The sequence below is a fragment of the Lagenorhynchus albirostris genome, chromosome 17, assembly GCF_949774975.1.
Source record: "Lagenorhynchus albirostris chromosome 17, mLagAlb1.1, whole genome shotgun sequence".
NCBI classification, from domain to species: Eukaryota; Metazoa; Chordata; class Mammalia; order Artiodactyla; family Delphinidae; genus Lagenorhynchus; species Lagenorhynchus albirostris.
In genome coordinates this window covers 68,938,907-68,955,156 of record NC_083111.1, presented here as the reverse complement: position 1 = coordinate 68,955,156, position 16,250 = coordinate 68,938,907, and the positions used below count along the sequence as shown (strand labels likewise).

At 40.8% G+C, this 16,250-nt stretch overlaps 1 long non-coding RNA gene across 1 annotated transcript in view; it reads right to left on the bottom strand.

Annotated features, from left to right (window-relative positions):
* Window positions 1-679: 679 nt before the first annotated feature.
* LOC132508055 (uncharacterized) overlaps window positions 680-16,250 on the bottom strand; it is a 101,195-nt gene continuing 85,624 nt past the window's right edge. Inside the window, exon 9 of the long non-coding RNA XR_009536405.1 lies at window positions 680-884. This is a non-coding gene — a long non-coding RNA (uncharacterized LOC132508055). The remainder of the gene's footprint in view (window positions 885-16,250) is intronic.

Sequence of the window (16,250 nt, the reverse complement as noted above, 5' to 3'; positions counted from 1 at the left end):
TTCTGGTGTTTTACGTTTGTGGTAGTTTGTTCTACAGCCTCAGGAAACCAATATAAGGGACTTCCTGAAAACCCATTAATCTGACACTACAGTATGCAATTTATCCTTATTTGAGTGAAAAACCCCTTCTTGGTGCAACAAATAGTATCAAACAACTGTCTCCTCAAGATTTACTTGGCAACTACCACCTAGCTCTGGCCACGGATCCTGAACTATTCTGTCAACTCTTCGCCCAACCCAATAAAACCCCTGAATCAAATGACTCGCATTAAACCAGACCCCAATATCCTCAAACATATCGTCCTTTGCCTTCTCTCCTCCAAGAAATCTGCTGAGACTCTATCAACGTAATGATCTCCCTTACTGCAGTATTTTCAGGAAGCCAGCTTTCAATGCTGGTGACTGGTTCTTGGGCATGCTAACCATTTTAGACTAATAGGTCAGCTAGTACTGTGGGATATAGCCTGTGTAGTTGACAAGGGGAAAACAGAGTTTTGGGGCTCTCACCAAGAGACTCTGTCTCTGTAGATATTGAGAACTTTTATCTTAGTCTCTGGAACAGTGATCACCAAACGTTGTGACAGTACATCTTCACTGGTAAATGATTTTTTTACATCACAAATATTTAATATATATATTTATGTTTATTTTTGTATACAGTATTTACACGTTCCATCGCTTTGCATACATTAAAAAGCACACAGGCTCGTGCCCCGTTCTGGGAAGATCTCACATGCCGCGGAGTGGCTAGGCCCATGAGCCATGGCTGCTGAGCCTGCACGTCCGGAGCCTGTGCTCCACAACGCGAGAGGCCACAACAGTGAGAGGCCCACGTACCGCAAAAAAAAAAAAAAAGCACAGACAAAAATATAAAATGTAAAGATCTGAAATAGAAATGAAATGAAAACTGCTTTAAAATCATTTTAAATTTACTTACTAATATAACCAAAATCTTCAGTTATATATATCACTAAAAATAATATGACTAATATTTCTGTGAGAGCACTGCAATCAGGAAAATTATAAAAGATTTTGAAATGTCTAGCAAAAGATTACTAGGTATCCTTTCAGTGGAATGCTGAGCATTGTCTAGCAAACCCTTCAGGGTTATCCGATTCTATAGAGCTTTGCACCTTGCTGTCTTGGACGAGGCTGTTCTACAACTCTGTAAATTGTAAGGAAATGATGATAAGGCAAATTATTTTTTATCCATAGAAATGCAAATGAATTTTGTCTCGTAGAGGTACAACTGATTTCTGCCCCATAGAAAAATAGTTTGCTGCCTTACAGGATATTAATCAGATTTGTAAATATTAGCAAATTCATTTTAACATTCTCGATTGCCTGTAAATATGTCTACTCTTCAGATTTCCCTTTGAATTGTATTAATCATCTTATGGGTTCTCTCATTCATTAATAAACCAGAAAAAATCTTTAACACACGTTCATTTTATATATGTATGACAGCATGTTTTTGTATTTTTTGAAAATTATCCTTTAACAAATGAAAACAAATGTGTCTTTTTTTTTTTTTGCTGTAAAGCTGAATCTTTTTTTTTTAACATCTTTATTAGAGTATAATTGCTTTAAAATGGTGTGTTGGTTTCTGCTTTATGACAAAGTGAATCAGTTATACATATACATTATGTCCCCATATCTCTTCCCTCTTGAGTCTCCCTCTCTCCCACCCTCCCTATCCCACCCCTCTAGGTGGTCACAAAGCACCGAGCTGATCTCCCTGTGCTATGCGGCTGCTTCCCACTAGCTTTTTACGTTTGGTAGTGTCTATATGTCCATGCCACTCTCTCACTTTGTCACAGCTTACCCTTCCCCCTCCCCACATCCTCAAGTGCATTCTCTAGTAGGTCTGCGTCTTTATTCCTGTCTTGCCCCTAGGTTCTTCATGACCTTTTTTTTTTTTCTTTTTTTTAGATTCCATATGTATGTGTTAGCATACGGTATTTGTTTTTCTCTTTCTGACTTACTTCACTCTGTGTGACAGTCTCTAGGTCCATCCACCTCACCACAAATAACTCAGTTTCGTTCCTTTTTATGGCTGAGTAATATTCCACTGTATATATGTGCCACATCTTCTTTATCCATTCATCTGTTGATGGACACTTAGGTTGCTTCCATGTCCTGGCTATTGTAAACAGAGCTGCAATGAACATTTTGGTACATGACTTTTTTTTTCTTTTAATTAATTAATTTATTTATTTTTGGCTGTGTCGGGTCTTCATTTCTGTGCAAGGGCTTTCTCTAGTTGCGGCAAGCGGGGGCCACTCTTCATCGCGGTGCGTGGGCCTCTCACTATCACGGCCTCTATTGTTGCGGAGCACAGGCTCAGTAGTTGTGGCTCATGGGACTAGTTGCTCCGCGGCACGTGGGATCTTTCCAGACCAGGGCTCAAACCCATGTCCCCTGCATTGGCAGGCAGATTCTCAACCACTGCGCCACCAGGGAAGCCCTGTACACGACTCTTTTTGAATTACGGTTTTCTCAGGGTATATGCCCAGTAGTGGGATTGCTGGGTCATATGGTAGTTCTATTTTCAGTTTTTTAAGGAACCTCCATACTGTTCTCCATAGTGGCTGTATCAATTTACATTCCCACCAACAGTGCAAGAGGGTTCCCTTTTCTCCACACCCTCTCCAGCATTTATTGTTTGTAGATTTACAGATTCAATGCAATCCCTATCAAACTACCATTGGCATTTTTCACAGAACTAGAACAAAAAATTTCACAATTTGTATGGAAACACAAAAGACCCCGAATAGCCAAAGCAATCTTGAGAAAGAAAAACGGAGCTGGAGGAATCAGGCTCCCTGACTTCAGACTACACTACAAAGCTACAGTAATCAAGACAGTATGGTACTGGCACAACAACAGATATAGATCAATGGAACAGGATAGAAAGCCCAGAGATAAACCCACGCACATATGGTCACCTTATCTTTGATAAAGGAGGCAAGAATATACAGTGGAGAAAGGACATCCTCTTCAATAAGTGGTGCTGGGAAAACTGGACAGCTACATGTAAAAGAATGAAATTAGAACACTCCCTAACACCATACACAAAAATAAACTCAAAATGGATTAAAGACCTAAATATAAGGCCAGACACCATCAAACTCTTAGAGGAAAACATAGGCAGAACACTCTATGACATAAATCACAGAAGATCCTTTTTGACCCACCTCCTAGAGAAATGGAAATAAAAACAAAAATGAACAAATGGGACCTAATGAAACTTAAAAACTTTTGCACAGCAAAGGAAACCATAAACAAGATGAAAAGACAACCCTCAGAATGGGAGAAAGCATTTGTAAATGAAGCAACTGACAAAGGATTAATCTCCAAAACATACAAGCAACTTATGCAGCTCAGTAGCAAAAAAACAAACAACCCAATCCAAAAATGGGCAGAAGACCTCAACAGACATTTCTCCAAAGAAGATATACAGATTACCAACAAACACATGAAAGAATGCTCAATATCATTAATCATTAGAGAAATGCATATCAAAACTACAATGAGATATCATCTCACACTGGTCAAATATGTGTCTTTTAAGAAATCTTGCTTTAATCCTTTGTGATACAACAGTTGAAGTGTCTGGTTCTAAGTTCAGTTAATTTCGATACTTGGTTTTAATGGATGCTATAGCCCAAACCTCAGAGTGATCAGAAAAATCGTGGGATTGCCCTGGATTTCATTCAAGGGTTAGGAAGAACAAGACCCAGACAGCAGATATGAAAGTGGAGGGAAATAAAGTTATCTTTTCTTGTACTCCAGGGAGGTCCACTCTTTCAAGGTAATGGCTGTGAGTTCAGAATAAGAACAGAAAAGGTCCAACAATGAGGCTCCCAGAGCTGCAACATCTCAGTGTGCGCAGGAAAAGAGAGGCATAAGAGACTGAGAAAGAACAGTGAGGAAGGAGGAATACCATGAGCTGATGGTCTCGTGGAAGCAGCTGCCTTTTCCTTTTAAATGTTACCCTGTTTTTCCTGTATCCTCACACACCTCCCCACCCATACACACACTTAGTGCAATCCTAGGACAGCTGGTAGGCTACTGACAGAAAACTTGTGAACTGAACTGACAGAACAGTCCTGCAAATAGTTTCCACCCAACTGTCTCAGCATTAAAGATTGTAGGACTCTGTACAACAAAGAGGTCTTTGTTGTATAGATACATGAATAATAAGATCATGGAACTGGGTTCACGGTGCCAATATAGAGCCAGAGCTGATGAGATACTAGCTGCATCTGATGAATGCTTTCTGCTTTTTATAACACTTGCACTCTGTATCATGTAAACAGTGAGCATAGTACATCACACCCAGAAGAAGGGAGAACAGGTGTGTTCTCTCCATTGGAGAGATGACGGGGGTGGGGTTAAAAAAGAAGATGAGAAACTTGCTAACTATTACTAGAGCTAGGACAAGACACCAGGACTCCGGTGTCTCACAGGTTTTTATAGAACATTTTTCTCTCTCCTGAGATGCCTTTTTATATTTTCCCAGCCCTTTAAGTTTACAGACTGTGGTCACTGACTTTATTTGAAGGTTTTCCATCCCCTTCAGCACGTCAACTCCTAGTTATACCACAAAATCCAGCCCTTTGTCCACACATCTTAAATCTTTACTAAACTCCTTAAACTATAAACAATCTTAGACTATCTGGGATTCCTTCAGCTCATTTAAACAAAATGGAAATAATGCTATTTCTCATTACATAGGAATGTTGAGACAATTAAGATATGGTGAGGGCCCAACACATAGAAGGCTTTCCATGAGTGATTATTAATTAATGGACACTATCATAAAGAGTTCAGTGGACAGTGGGGTGGGGAAAAGGCACTGTGAGGACTTCAGCTCTAACCTTGGGGATATTCTTGTTAGCACTGCAGACTTGCTTCCCTCCTGTCATCTAAATGGCAAATCTTGGCCTGCCCAAGATCAGTAGGAACACACAATGCTTGTGCTCCGTAATTGCAACATAAAAACAACAAGGCTCAGGTGGCTTCTCGGCCAAGCCATTCCAAATGTCTCTGCCCCTTACTTAATCGCAGTGATAAATACCATGTAAAGAGCTGAGGCTAAATGCCAAATGCATAAACCAGCTGGATAGCAGCAAAAACACAAGCTATTAGGCCCTTCTTTCTGATGCCTGGGGGAGCTTACCTGCTCCTCTTTTTCAACAGGCACCACAGTTGGAGTACTGTTCGATGTGTTTCGTAAGTCAGCATAGCAACAGCAGGGATATATATATTTGAAGTATTCTGCATCCAAACATCTCTCTAAGTGCTTTTAATACCAGCTTATCGCACACCGACCAGCAGGAGTTGGTATTTAATAACAGAGCTAACAAGAGGTTCAGTGTCCCAGAAAATTCCACCTGTTCCCCCACTGCTGACCAGATGGCAAAGCATTTTCATGAGATTCTCTCCAAGACCTCCTGAGCACCTGTGAAAATTGGGTATTACAGTCGCACCCTAGACACTAGGGAACTGAGACCAAGGTTGAGCAGCCAACAGTGGCAATGCGGGTAGCCAATAACGAGGCAGAGCCTGTCTCCCAACCCCCACTTGCACAAACTTGACACCGTAGTGTGGCTGTCTTTGTCTTCTATACAACTTCCTGTCTCCCTGATGCAATCACGCACATCCTGGGGACTGTGGAAGACTGTGCTAAGGTGCCTGCCATGGGAACTCAGCCACCACCCAGTATAGCGATTTTCTTTCTTTTCTTTTTTAGATCATTATCTGTAAAATAAATTTTATTGAGAATCCTATTATGTAAGATAGATCCAAATGGGACTCAGCTTCCTTCATTATAAATTTTGGGAGGAGTCATGTCTGGCCTCTCAGCAGCATCCTGGCTCCTCCCCACTGAATGGCCCCCTGCTTGGAGCACAGTTTGAAAACCACTGGTTTGAACCAATCCCCAGTTTATAACTGAGGAAACTGAGTCCTAGAAAGAGAAAAGGACTCAGCAAAAGTCAACTTTTTGAAAGTCTTCAGAGCACTTTTACTTTCATTCACACATGTAACTCTGTTTGTCCTGTGTCATCATAACATTACATTATGAGGAAACAGTCTGCAATTTCCCCAGCCCCACACAAAGAGTAAGAACTGGAGGTGGGATTCTAACCCAGGGCTTCTGACTCCAGATCTGCAACTTCTCACCACTCCACAGCTGCATCCCAGGCCTCTCATGAGGAAGCAAAATTGTGCCTCATTAAAACAAAACTTCACAAAGACCCAGAACTGCTCCGTAAGTTCTGAAGCACCCAGACTCTTAAATATTTATTAAACAGGCATCATTTCACTGGTTCATATTCTAGATCACGTTCTCAGAGTTTTAACTCAGCACTGCAAACATTCCTTGTGGTTTCCCCTCCTCCTATGCCATGCAGGTGAAATAATTATACTTCATGTAGTTAATCTGCACCTGCTATTGCTCAGCAAGTTTATCCTTTCCATGCAGCTTAGAGGAAATATGTTTTGGGGGAGGCAGAGTTGGGGGAGCAGATTAGGGGAGAGAAGAGAAGTATGAGTTTACAGTTAACCAGGGAGGTAGCAGTGCAGCAAGAGAACAAAGCAAGTGCAAACAAAGAAAAGGAGAGTAAGGGATGATGCATCCTAAGTGCCTCCTAGCCTGGCACTTTGCAGATGTGGTCCCTATGGGACTTGCCAGGCACTGCATCTGAGCACCTGAGTCTTCTGTTGTCTTGGCTGCTGAAGAGCAAGACATGTGTTGTGCAAGCTCTGCCACCCTTTGTCTATTTATCCCAGCACTCTGATGGGCTTCAATTTAACGAGCAGTGACTTTTTAAAAGAAATGTAAAGCAATTCTCGCAGGTAGCAAGTCACCATCTAGCCATCTCTCCAGCCATCCTTTACATCACTCACTCACCCATTCACCCCTTGCTTTCTATAAATATATACTGAGTGCATATAAAGATATGTACTATGCTAAGGGCTACAAATACAATAATGATTTCAGCTGAATATGAAAACTAATGCTTACTGGGTGCTTATTACAACACAACCACTGTACTGAGCATGGACTATTATAATTAATGCTCCAAATCCCCATGATAATATTATCACCATTTTACAGATTTAAAAACACAGAGGTATATCACCCAAAGTCATGCAGCTAATAAGTGGCAGATCCTGCATTCACTCCCAGAGTTCAAGCAGTTAACCATCATGCTAGACAGAGAGACTTCACGGTTTAATCCAAGAATAGTAATGGTGGACCCCTGTGATAACCTTTCTTCTCCTGTATTAGTTTTCCATATCTGTGTAATAAATTACCACAAAATTAGCAGCTTAAAACAATACACATGTTTAAAATTTTATGGTTTCTGTGGGTCAGGAGTCAGGGCACAGTTTATCTGGGCCCTCTGCTCAGGTTCTCACAAGGCTGCAATCAAGGTATTGGCCAGAACTCAACAATCTCTGGGATTTCTATGAGCCTATGGAAAATTCCACAATGTGTGCACTAGTCACTTGATTACACTTCAGTCTCATGTCATGATTTTAATGAACTTTTTACTGCTCTGCCCATGTTCTCTTTTCTACTCATGAGCAAGAGTTCTGTGCAGGTTCTAGGAAGTCTGCACTCTTTCTTCAGTGCCAACTTTTCATTATATTATGCCTCTTGCCTCAAGTTTCAAGCTGTACCCACTCTATGCCTTATTCCACAACCTACAGAGCTTAACACTTTGGGACAGATCTTGCTGCAATAATATGTGGTGTATACATGTGCGTGTGTGTGTGTTTGTGTGTGTTCAGTGATGACAAAAATAAAAGCTATACATTGATCAAGATTTGGCAGCACATCTGTCAAGTAATAACTCAGTACATGCATTAGTTAGCTATTGAGTAACAAGCCTTTCCAAAACAACAGGCTACTTAGCCTATGATTCCATGGGTTAAAAGAAAATTAAGTTGTGCTCAGGTGGGCAGTTGTTCTGATCTTCACTGATCTCCGCTGGGTTTACTCATGGATCTGTAACTAGTTCATGGATCAGCAAGTAACTGATCTAGGTTGGATTAAACTGGAATGACTCATCATTCTCTCTTCTATTCTTCAGGTAGCTGTCCCTGCTACTCTTTCACTTGGAGACATTGCTACTTCCCCATTAAAAAATTCATAGGAGGGATTTCCCTGGTGGCGCAGTGGTTAAGCATCCACCTGCCAATGCAGGGGACACAGGTTCAAGCCCTGGTCCAGGAAGATCCCACATGCTGCGGAGCAACTAAGCCTGTGCGCCGCAACTACTGAAGCCCATGCGCCTAGAGCCCATGCTCCACAACAAGAGAAGCCACCACAATGAGAAGCCCACGCACCGCAACAAAGAGTAGCCCCTGCTCACCACAACTAGAGAAAGCCCACACGCAGCAACAAAGACCCAATGCAGCCAAAAATAAAATATATTAATTAATTAATTAATTTTTTAAAAAATCCATAGGGTTCTTGGTGGATGTGGAGGGCTTCCAATCACAGTAAGCTCCTCCCTCTATCACAGAAATAAATTCATGGCCTGGGACTAGCAAGTTAAGTATCTCATCTCCTTGGCCACATTGTTTGGCCCGAAGTATGGATATATGACACAAGCAAGACCAGTTTTTTTAATATATATATATATATATATATATACACACACACACACACATACATATATATATATATGTACACACACATATATATACATACACACATATATGTATATCTCCCAGGGAAAATATAGTATTACCTATTAATATTATATGTGTATATAATAATATATGCATATAATATTCTCTCAGGAAACATTTATGAATAAATATACATAAATATATATATATATATGAAACAGAAGAGAAGATTGCTCTCTTTTCTAGTTGGCAACTGCAATAATATAAGCCTGGAATGTCCACTATTCATGTACTTTCTCCCCCACCACATGGAGGAAGCTAACAAACTCTAGAACAGAATGAGACCAGTACCAAAGGGTACAAAGTTTCAGTTATGCAAGAAGAATAAGGTCTGGCAATCTAAGGTATAGTGATGTGACTATAGTTAACAATACTGTATTATATACTTGAAACTTGCTGAGAGGGTAAATCTTAAGTGTTTTCACCACAAACAAACAAACAAATAGAATGAGATCAACACACAAGAAGAGGAAGTAAGGGATGGGAAGACAGTGAGGCCAGCAAACAAGTCCCCTGTCACCCTTGCTGAAGGCCAGCTCTGTGGTGGCCTGTCTATGCTTTGGGTTTGTAACATGGTATTTTGAAGTATTAAGTGAGAGATGTTTCCATTTTCCATGAATTGTGATCAAATCAACAGCTGAAGTACTATAACAAAATGATGTTAAGTTCTCCCACAACCACCTGGAAGGGCTGGGGTATAAAATCCCCCTTTTATAGTACTCTTCTACTTTCCTTAAGATGTCAGATAGGGGCTAGGGACAGGGAAGGAGCCTGCCTTTTAAAAGAAGAGAGAATTTGTTGAAAATCAACCATTTCTTATTTCTACCCACTGCCCCTCACATGGAGGAGAACCTTCGCTTTAACTCAGCCCCTAACCTTTTTCCTATAAGATGTAGTTGCACAAAACATGATGTTCCCACCACCAGTACTCAGGAGCTGTTGACCATCTGTTTTATGAAATCTTCTGAACCACTAAACTGGCAAAGAGGCCACTGCTGTTGGGATGTGAAGAAAGGAGAAGACCTGTGAAGCCAAGAAAGAAAGGCCAAGGGGACCCAATGCTACCTCTATTTGGCAGGAAGAGATGACAGTTCCATGGGTAGAGCTGATACAACAGAAGTTGTCTGGGGAAGATACTATCTTACTAGTATCCCCAAGAGGGCTGTACACAAGGCTAAATAGATCCAGCAGGATCTGGATCTGTGAGGTTGACCACCCAAGAAGGTGGCTGATGTGGGAGGAGGATGAGCCTCAACCAGGCCTCTCTCAAAGAAGATGAATGTGCAAGATTGAGCCCCTGGGATCTTCCCCAAAGTATAATACAGAGGTACCCCTACAAGAGAGCTAATGTTCGGACTCCTGTGACATAGAGAGGACTTAAGGTCAGTATAATAGCAATAATCAAGGGAAAAGGGCTGTTAAAAACCATCCATGAACAGCCATTTAAGGAAATATCTTTTTGTCACTTTCTTTCCCATTCCCAAGACCAGCAAAGTAAGGACAGGGCAGAGAAATGATCATATGGAAGAGTAATATGTGAACCTCAGCTCCCTTCCTGTTTATGCCAATGGGGGCCAAACTCACCTATGCTTGTGGGGGTGGGGGAAAATAAGAAAAAAGAGTTGTAGAACAAAGAGGACTTAATATTAGCCCTTGAAAGTGACCAAGAAGTTATAAAATCTGACTAGGATGTCATTAAGTAGGTGACTATATAATTTATTGCAAATTCCAGGGCACTAATGAGAGGCACTATTTATAACTGCTTGAGGACAAAGGTGTAAACCAGAATAACCCCAGGCAAATATAGACATATGTCACTATGCCTGTAAGGAAAGGGGCTTCCAGAGAACACAACTGCTAAAAGATTTTAGAAAAATAAAATTGCTTCAGGTTTATATTTGAAATTGAATTATGAAGCCAATTAATGTCTACTAATTTTTTACTTTTTGCAATGAAGCTACTTTGAGAGGTTTTTGTCACAACTGAAGAGTTCTCACTAAATAATATGTAAATGTAAAAATAATCAGTCAGGTGTAAGTACTAAGACAAAGGTAAGCACTAGGTACTAGAGGAGCATGGGTGAGAAGCCCCTAACCCAGCCTGGAGGGTCAAGGAAGAATTTCCAGAGGAAGAAACCCTGGGCTGAACCTTTTAGTACAAGCAGAAAACATGAATGAGAAGGATGGGCAGAAGGGAGAGAGGAAGGCTAAGGAAAAAGTATGCGAAAATAAATAAATGCAAGAAGAATACTAAAGAGATGAAAACGGTAGGATCTAAAGTAGGGACAGGCAAACCACAGTCCACAGGTCAAATCTGGCCCTCTGCCTGTTTCTGTCAATAAAGTTTTATTGGCACATAACTACAGTCATTATTTTACATATTGTTTACAGCTGCTTTCACACTACAGTGGCAGAGTTGAGTAGTTGCAGCAGAGACTGTCTGGCCTGTGGAGCCTAAAATTTTTATTAGCGGGCCCTTTACAGAAAAGGTTTGCTGACCCTCTTCTCTAAAGCACAAGATAGTCAATGAGGTGCCCCCTCAGGTTCACTGCCAGTTCTAAGAGAGGTATAAAAAGGGTGAGGGGTCTTCTTTATTACTACAGTTAGGTCTTTGATTTTGCATTTCTGTTTGGTTTCCTACCTGGAGAGATTGGCTGGATCCTGAAATAAAAAGTAATAAGACTTGCTTTGTGAATGCCAGGGAGAGTTCTAAAGATATTGCCTCCAAGATTCTGTGCCCTCAGGCCCATTTTTTTAAAATTGGGTCCTTACAGAAGCAAGTCCTAAGAAGAGACGCAATAGCATGTTATTTATTCAAGAGGCACAGAGATCCTGGTGGGGCAATGGCAGGGTGACACGGGAGGAGGAAGTCAGACAAAGAGGAGGGTGTTACAGATTCAGTAACCACAGAGCACAGCCAGAACCTCATTCCTCCGGGAATATATGGGAAGTTGTGTACAACTCCTGCCTCAGAAATATTCCAGCCAAGGGAGGAGGAGGCCAGGCTACTTATACCCACTACCCAGCAGTTATTGGTTAGACCCTCCATCACCAGATATCAATTCCTGGTCAGGAGCTCCAACAGCCTGAGGACAGATTCAAATGAATAATTACTTCAATTAATAATAACAATGTCTTGGTTTTACTTGAATAATGCCGTCTCAAGTACAAAGACACACACACATATACTTTTACAAAATAAATACATGTGTTAAATATGAATTTTATATATTTTACAAAAATATATATTCACATAAGTTAATCTTGAAAATATCTTTGTGAGATATGTGTACATATATGCATGCATGCATATAAATACACATATATACATGCACTTACATATATATATTATGCCCATTTTATAGATATAAGGAAACTGAAGTGTAGAGAAGTAGCATGTAAAGAACAAGAACATAGGCTTCAGCATCAGGTAGATTGAGATTTAAGCCCTAACTTGGGACACGAGAAGAAGAGACAGGAGAGATGGGAAGTGGGAGAGAGACCCACGTTGCCATTACCACTAGCACTGAAGATGGAGGAAGGGGGCCATGAGCCAAGGCATGTGACTCTAGAAGTTGGGAACAGCACTTGGCTGACAGCCAGGAACCCCAAGGAACTGAAATCTGCCAGCAAGCTAGATAAGCCAGGAGACAGAGTCTCTCTAGCCCTTCCAAAAAGGGATGCAGCTCTGCAAACATCTTGATTTTAGCCCGTGAGACCCATGCAGAACATCTAACCTGCAAAACGTTCTGGAGGCAAGAAGTCTGAAATCAAAGATTCAGCAGAGCTGGACTCCCTCCAGAAGATAGAGGGAAGATTCCATTCCTTGCCTCATTCAGCTTCTGGAACATTTCACCAAACATTCTAGAACTGCAGAGACTGGAGAAAACAAGGCCATCACTTCTTCTTTGTTAGGTTCATCACAATTGAGATAGAATAGTTTTCAGTGCATATAATTATTTCATCAAGAAGGAAGTGGAGGAGATTGGTTCAAGATGGCAGAGTAGAAGGACCTGCTCTCACTGTCTCTTGCGAGAACACCGGAATTACAACTAACTGCTGAACAACCATCGACAGGAAGACATTGGAACTCACCAAAAAAGATACCCCACATCCAAAGACAAAGGATAAGTCACAGTGAGACGGAAGGAGGGGCGCAATCACAATAAAATCAAATCCCATAACTGCCAGGTGGGTGACTCAAAAACTGGAGAACACTACACCACAGAAGTCCACCCACTGGATTGAAGGTTCTGATCCCCACGTCAGGCTTCCGAACCTGGGGGCCCAGCAACGGGAGGAGGAATTCCTAGAGAATCAGACTTTGAAGGCTACCGGGATTTGATTACAGGATTTCGACAGGACTGGGGAAAACTGAGACCCCACTCTTGGAGGGCACACTCAATGTGCACATCAGGATGCAGGGGAGGGAGTAGTGACCTCATAGATACTGAACCAGACCTACCTGCTACTGTTGGAGGGTCTCCTACAGAGGCAGGGGGTGGCTCTGTCTCACCATAAGGACAACGAAATGGGCAGCAGAAGTTCTGGGAAGTATTCCTTGGTGTGAGCCCTCCCAGAGTCCGCCATTAGGTGCACCAAAGAGCCCAGGTAGGCTCCAGTGTTGGGTCACCTCAGGCCAAACAACCAACAGGGAGGGGACTCAGCCCCACCCATCAACAGACAAGTGGATTCAAGTTTTACTGAGCTCTGCCCACCAGAACAACAGCCAGCTCTACCAACCGCCAATCCCTCCCATTAGGAAACTTGCAGAAGATTCTTAGATAGCCTCATCCACCAGAGGGCAGACAGGAGAAGCAAGAAGAACTACAATCCTACAGCCTGAAGAACAAAAAAAACCACATTCACAGAAAGACAGACAAGATGAAAAGGCAGAAGGCTATGTACCAGATGAAGGAACAAGATAAAACCCCCAAATAACAACTAAATGAAATGGAGATAGGGAACCTTCCAGAAAAAGAATTCAGAATAATGATAGTGAAGATGATCCAGGACTTCTGAAAAACAATGGAGGCAAAGATCGAGAAGATGCAAGAAATGTTTAACAAAGATCTAGAAGAACTAAAGAACAAAAACAGATGAACAATAAAATAACTGAAATGACAAATACACTATAAGGAATGAATAGCAGAATAACTGAGGCAGAAAAACGGAAAAGTGATCTGGAAGACAGAATGGTGTAATTCACTGCTGCGGAACAGAATAGAGAAAAAAGAATGAAAAGAAATGAACACAGACTAAGAGACCTCTGGGACAACATTAAACACAACAACATTCGCATCATACGGGTCCCAGAAGGAGAAGAGAGAGAGAAAGGACCAGAGAAAATATTTGAAGAAATTATAGTTGAAAACTTACCTAACATGGGAAAGGAAATAGCCACCCAAGTCCACGAAGTGCAGAGAGTTCCATACAGGATAAACCCAAGGAGAAACACGCCGAGACACATAGTAATCAAATTGGCAAAAAGTAAAGACAAAGAAACATTATTGAAAGCAGAAAGGGAAAAACAACAAATGACATACAAGGGAACTCCCATAAGGTTAACAGATGATTTCTCAGCAGAAATTCTACAGCCAGAAGGGAGTGGCATGATATACTTAAAGTGATGAAAGGGAAGAACCTACAACCAAGATGACTCTACCCGGCATCTCATTCAGATTCAATGGAGAAATCAAAAGCTTTACAGACAAGCAAAAGCTAAGAAAATTCAGCACCACCAAACCAGCTCTACAGCAAATGCTAAAGGAACTTCTCTAAGTGGGAAACACAAGAGAAGAAAAGGACCTACAAAAACAAACCCAAAACAATTTAACAAATGGTCATAAGGAACACACAAGTCAATAATTACCTTAAATGTGAATGGATTAAATGTTCCAACCAAAAGATACAGGCTTACTGAATGGATACAAGAACAAGACCCATATATATGCAGTCTACAAGAGACCCACTTCAGACCAAGGGACACGTACAGACTGAAAGTGAGGGGACGGAAAAAGATACTCCATGCAAATGGAAATCAAAAGAAAGCTGGAGTAACAATACTTGTATCAGAGAAAATAGACTTGAAAATAAAGAATGTTACAAGAGACAAGGAAGGACACTACATAATGATAAAGAGACCAATCTAAGAAGAAGATATAACAATTATAAATATATATGCACCCAACATAGGAGCACCTCAATACATAAGGCAACTGCTGACAGCTCTAAAACAGGAAATCGAGAGTAACACAATAACACTGGGGGACTTTAACACCTCACTAACACCAATGGACAGATCATCCAAACAGAAAATTAATAAGGAAACACAAGCTTTAAATGACACAACAGACCAGATAGAGTTAAGTGATATTTATAGGACATTCCATGCAAAAGCAGCAGATTACACTTTCTTCTCAAGTGCGCATGGAAAATTCTCCAGGACAGATCACATCTTGGGTCACAAATCAAGCCTCAGTAAATTTAAGAAAACTGAAATCATATCAAGCATCTTTTCTGACCACAATGCTAAGAGATTAGAAATCAATTACATGGAAAAATACGTAAAAAACACAAACACATGGAGGCTAAAAAATACATTACTAAATAACCAAGAGATCACTGAAGAAATCAAAGAGGAAATCAGGAAATACCTAGAGACAAATGACAAGGAAAACACGACGATCCAAAACCTATGGGACGCGGCAAAAGCAGTTCTAAGAGGGAAGTTTATAGCTATACAAGTCTACCTCAAGAAACAAGAAAAATCTCAAATAAACAATCTAACCTTACACCTAAAGGAACTAGAGAAAGAAGAACAAACAAAACCTAAAGTTAGCGGAAGGAAAGAAATCATAAAGATCAGAGCAGAAATAAATGAAATAGACCGAAAACAGTAGCAAAGATCAATAACACTAAAAGCTGGTTCTTTGAGAAGATAAACAATATTGATAAACCTTTAGCCAGACTCATCAAGAAAAAGAGGGAGAGGACTCAAATCAATACAATTAGAAATAAAAAAGGAGAGGTTACAACAGACACCACAGAAATACAAAGCATCCTAAGAGACTACTACAAGCAACTCTATGCCAATAAAACGGACAACCTGGAAGGAATGGACAAATTCTTAGAAAAGTATTACCTTCCAAGACTGGACCAGGAAGAAATAGAAAGTATGAACAGACCAATCACAAGTAATGAAATTGAAACTGATTAAAAATCTTCCAACAATCAAAAGTCCAGGACCAGGTGGCTTCACAGTTGAATTCTATCAAACATTTAGAGAAGAGCTAACACCCATCCTTCTCAAATTCTTCCAAAAAATTGCAGAGGAAGGAACACTCCCAAACACATTCTATGAGGCCACCATCACCCTGATACCAACACCAGACAAAGATACTACAAAAAAAGAAAATTACAGACCAATATCATTGATGAATATAGATGCAAAAATCCTCAACGAAATACTAGCAAACAGGATCCAACAACACATTAAAAGGATCATACACCATGATCAAGTGGGATTTATCCCAGGGA